Genomic DNA, 4998 nt, shown 5'->3' with positions numbered 1-4998 from the left:
CTGAACCCTTTTGTTCTCTTTCTCGCTGCTTCTGAAGGCCATGGGTAAGTTTCTCTTGGATCTGAGCTCTGCTCCCTTTGCATCTGAGCTTGCTGCTCTCATTGGTTTTCCAGTCCAGGGTTAACAGGGCAGTCTGACAGAGCACCAGTCCCTAGCTCCTGGTCAGTCCACAGTACCATTTCTTTGGTCACTGCTGACATCCACAGGTCTATTTCCTCCTCAGTTATTATTGGTTTCTGCTTATATACACATAAGGTAAAAGAATGATCGATCTATTGTTAATGGGAATCTTGGAAGGCAAAGTTGCAAAAGATGCATTCAGGTTGAGCACTTAAAAGCTGTTTGAGCTCACCATCTAACCTAAGACCCCCATTCTAGGATAAATTGGTTAGGGAATGGGTTAGATCAGTACTAGGTCACCTGCCAACCTCAAGAAAATTTTTGTGCAATGAGATGCCCTGTAAAACATAAAACATCACAGAATCTCCAACCCAGTGGCACATTCCTGTTAGGGATGAATTTGGTTCCAAGAGACCAAAGGCTTCACTGAAGAAATAGGGTCCTCAAGTTCCAAAGAACTGAGTGTTCTATCTTCTGGCACACCTGCTTATTTTACATCTAAGAACTATGGTCCTGGAAGCTATAGATACATACAAAAATGTCAAAATCTTACTAAAGACATCCTAGATTTACAATGACCATTATGGGGAACATTCCAGTTAGACAAGGCCATTCATTCAAAAAGTACAATTGTAATCGAGTGTTCCCAAATCAAACCAACAGAATGGGATACCTATTATTTTAACTGATATGCAGAAGCCTCCAAAAGGCTTCAAGATTCCAAAATAGCTTCATTGAAAGATTCATTGCAAAAGGCTAATGAAGGGATTTCCCTGGCGGTCCAGTGGTTAAGACTCTAAGCTGCCAATGCAGAGGACATGGGTTTGATTGGTCGGGGAACTGAGATCCCACATACCGCAGGGCCAAAAAATTTTTTTAATAAAAGTACTAATGAAAAGTTAAAGACACAAGAGTTACCCAGAACCAAAGGCTGTAAGACTGACGTGACTCTTACCACTTCCATCTATCTTCCTTTACCTGAGTACTCCCAGTCTACTAATCCTCTATCTGAATCGCCTTTCCACTCTGAAGAGACTGTTAGTTACCTTTAATTTTATTTTTTGTTTATAGTAAACTTTATTTTCACTGATTTCATTTAACATAATTTCAAAGTAGGTCTGTGCTTTAAGATAAGCAAAAGAACAGATATCCTAAATCTCATTAAGAGATCTTTTTCACACTGTTCCTCTGAGCAGGACACGAGGTTTCAGGGGCCCCGGTGGTGATACCTAACATTTTATCCCTGGAGATATTACCTGTAGATACAGAAAGAACAGATAACACCAACACAGAAGAATCAAACTGTATGAAGGTACTACAGGAAGAAGGTCTTGTGTTACACTTTACCCACCTCTTTAGGGTTGTGATGATCATGACTGACTTTCTTCTCTGCAAAGTTCAGTGTTGTTTTTGTTGTTGTTTGTTTTTGTTCAGTGTTGTTTTAAACAAAATGTCAGAATATGTGAAAATGCTGTACTCATTTATCTTAATACACTAAAAATAGTGGAAGTTTAAAAATTCTTCATGAGTCCAATCTGGGCCATGACTACCACTGATGGGGTTTACCCAACACAGTAATTCCAAGTTTGGCGACCATTAGCGAACTGGCACCCGCAATTAAGCCTGCAGGCATAAATTTTCCAGAGTGGTAGAATCTCATTCCCATAATGCCAGCCAAGGTTCCAGATGTAACGAAGAAAACCTAAATGTTCCTTGGATCCTGAGACCCCTGATAGGCACCCGGGCCCGCTAAACCACCCAAGAGGAGCCCGGCAGCCAGAGACAGGACACTGCCTGCTTTTGCATAGCCAGTGATCCCGCTTATCCAACCCGAAGCAACCAGTGCTGCGTAGCCAAAACCAATACAATATAAAGGCACTAGTGGGCTGGAGCCCTTCTGCATTGTTCTCTTTCACTCTGTCCAGACAGATTACACCAGGCCTGCACTTCCTTCCCGAAGGTCTGCACTGGCCGACAAGGGCGCCTTGGGGTGGAGAGTCGCCAAAGTTAACTTACAACATTTTTTTAAAAAAATTAATTAATTAATTTTTTGGCTGCGTTGGGTCTTCGTTGCTGCACGCGGGCTTTCTCTTGTCGCACTGAGCAGGGGCTACTCTTCATTGCAGTGTGCGGTGGCTTCTCTTGTCGAGGAAGACAGGCTTTAGTGCGTGGGCTTCAGTAGTTGTGGCACTCAGACTCAGTAGTTGTGGCTTTCGGGGGTCTAGAGCTCAGGCTCAGTAGTTACGGCGCACGGGCTTAGTTGCTCCGCGGCATGTGGGATCTTCCTGGACCAGGGCTCGAACCCACGTCCCCTGCATTGGCAGGTGGATTCTTAACCCCTGCGCCACCAGGGAAGCCCTTAACTTTTAATGATCTCCTTTGGGTATCTTTCAGTCCTTTGTCACAGACTAAGGGCCACAGTTAAAGAATTTTTCCTAAACACAGGGAGCATCCCTGAAAGTATTTTGAAGAACTTAGAGTCCTCATCTGGGCTGTCAGATCTTCACCAGCTTGTGCACATGTAGGAAAGCCCCAGAATGGATGCAGGAGGCAGAATGGTGTAACTCTGAGAATGATACTCAAGATCCTGGATCTCCAACATGGTCCCCTTGTGGACCAGAAAAAGCTCGCAAAATAGCAGTGGGTCTTTTAAAAGCTCTTCTCAAGGTTTTCCCTGCCTGCAGTGGTTGCTCTATTATTCACATCTGCAAACAAAAGAAAGATAAATTTAGGGCAGACTTTAAAGCCCATCTGGAAGCTCTCTTCCTATGGCGTTCTGATTTCCATACAATAGATGATGCTGCCCAACTGCCTTATTGGTAAATGTATTTTCTCCCCTGAGATAAGTGGATTGATTAAAAGGCAGAAAATAGATGGGAAGTCACAGGTCTGACCAAATTTTGAGTTGTTTATATATTTTGGATATTAAGCCCTATTGGTCGCATCGTTTGCAAATACTTTCTCACAGTCCTTAGGTTATCTTTTCCTTTTGCTTATGGTTTCCTTTGCTGTGCAAAAGCCTATAAGTTTAATTAGGTCCCATTTGTTAGCTGAGCACTTTGAAAGGATATCTCTCTCTTTTTTTGTTTTTGGCCTTGCAGCTTGCGGGATCTTAGTTATCTGACCAGGGGTCGAACCCAGGTCCCCGGCAATGGAAACATGGAGTCCTAACCACTGGAAAGGATATCTTTTTATGTGCCCTACAATCTGTCCTTGGTATAGAGAGGAAGAATTCCAGCCAAAAATCCCTAATTTAATCAGTTACCCTAATATCTGCGGGCTACCTCTAATACTGACATTGGGAGATTAAAAAGTGCAGAACCTATTAAATATTCAGATAGACGTAACTAAACCTCTTCCCAAATTATCTCAATATCCATTAAAATCTGAGGCCACACAAGGCCTCACGTTAGACCAAATCACCCAGGGGTTAACCGTTCCCTGTACCAGACCCGGTGTGTGGCTGTTAGCATAACTGATGCCATCTTGGGCCCTTACAATTTCTACTGTTTTTCACTGACCCTACCCAGGACTGTACTGTGCAGTGAATCACTTCTGTACTGTGCCGTGCAGTGAATCACTTCTCTGTCATCAAGGGCTTTTTAGTTAATAAATATCGTTTAATAATCATTAGGTCCGGGTAGCCTCTATGCTCTGTTAGTCCCCAAACAATGATGAAAACCTTCCCTGACGTATTCCCAGCACCCATGAGACTAGTTACCCGTTCATAAATCTTAATTTACAAATGCACCTACCCCCATATCCTAGGTTAACTATAAAAAATTGTCCCAATGGTCCTTCATTTCTATTCCCTTCTGCCTATAAAACCTCTTGCTTTGTATACTCTTCAGATCTCCTCTCTACCTGCTAAATTGGATGCAGTCTGACTCAGGAATGTCATGGTCCCCACGCGGGTTGGGAAAGAATTTCCAGATACAAGGCAGAATGTAAAGAAGATAGAATTTATTAAAGGGAAGCGTCGCTGCCAGAAGAGCAGGCCATCTTCCTGATAATAAGGGAGGGCCGACCCCGAGCAAGGGTTACTGGTCTGTTTTTATATCCAGGGAACAAAGGAAGTTACGAGTCACCTGCTGATTGGGCAGGGTATGCATACTAACAGTATGGCAGAGCAGGAGAAGAACGGGGCAAATACCTTTCCTTATATGGGTTGGGAAAGGGACAGGGCATGCCACTTGGGAGGGATCAGGGATATTGTATTGGTTGCTACGTGACAGAGTGATAAGAGCCCGGTAACTCCCTGTCCCTCGATGTTGGCCCTTTGAGTTTATCTTGTCCCTTGTCCTTGGAGCACCACAATGAATTGCTAATTAAAGCCAAAAGAGCTTTAAAATTTACTCAGTTGAATTTTGTTAACGGGAGAAAACAGCTGAAAGCTGTGGTCAGGAAAAATTTTGTGTGCCTGTAGACTGGGAATGAGCAAGTATCCCTGGTTGTGGTGGTGATGGGGGAAGGGACTGTCCTGAACGGAGCCTTCCTTAGGATTTGGTTCCCCTCCTTGAACGGGGCCCCAGAGGGTAATGAGTGGCCCCCTTTACAGCTCCTCCTCGCCAGCCTGGTCATCTAGATCTTGCTGGTCCCTGATTTGACCCCTGGCTTTGATCCCGTTCTTCCCTGGGGGGAGGGAGCCCGGGAGGGAGCCCTGGAGGGATGCCCTGCACACAAATGGGGAGGGGTGTAGGAAAACAGGATAAGACGGATGGAGCTCTGGGGTACCAAGAGAAGGCAGGCGCCCGGTGGGTTAGGTGGGGTGTGTGGGGACCACCTCCTGGGTTGGGCTCAGAGGTCGTCCAGCAGGGCACTTGGTCCCGGGAGAAGCCGAGACGTTGGCCCTTCCAGCTTCCTAGAGAGGCCGAGAGG

General features: G+C 44.9%; 1 pseudogene; it reads right to left on the bottom strand.

The window, feature by feature from the left end:
- Positions 1 to 1666: 1666 nt before the first annotated feature.
- On the bottom strand, positions 1667 to 2023 carry LOC103086485 (transmembrane protein 14C pseudogene; annotated as a pseudogene).
- Between the last annotated feature and the right edge of the window lie 2975 nt (positions 2024 to 4998).

This window comes from Lipotes vexillifer, unplaced genomic scaffold (assembly GCF_000442215.2).
Source record: "Lipotes vexillifer unplaced genomic scaffold, Lipotes_vexillifer_v1.1 scaffold1136, whole genome shotgun sequence".
Classification (NCBI taxonomy): Eukaryota; Metazoa; Chordata; class Mammalia; order Artiodactyla; family Lipotidae; genus Lipotes; species Lipotes vexillifer.
Note: the sequence above shows the minus strand (reverse complement) of the source record. Positions and strands in the feature narration are given on the sequence as shown.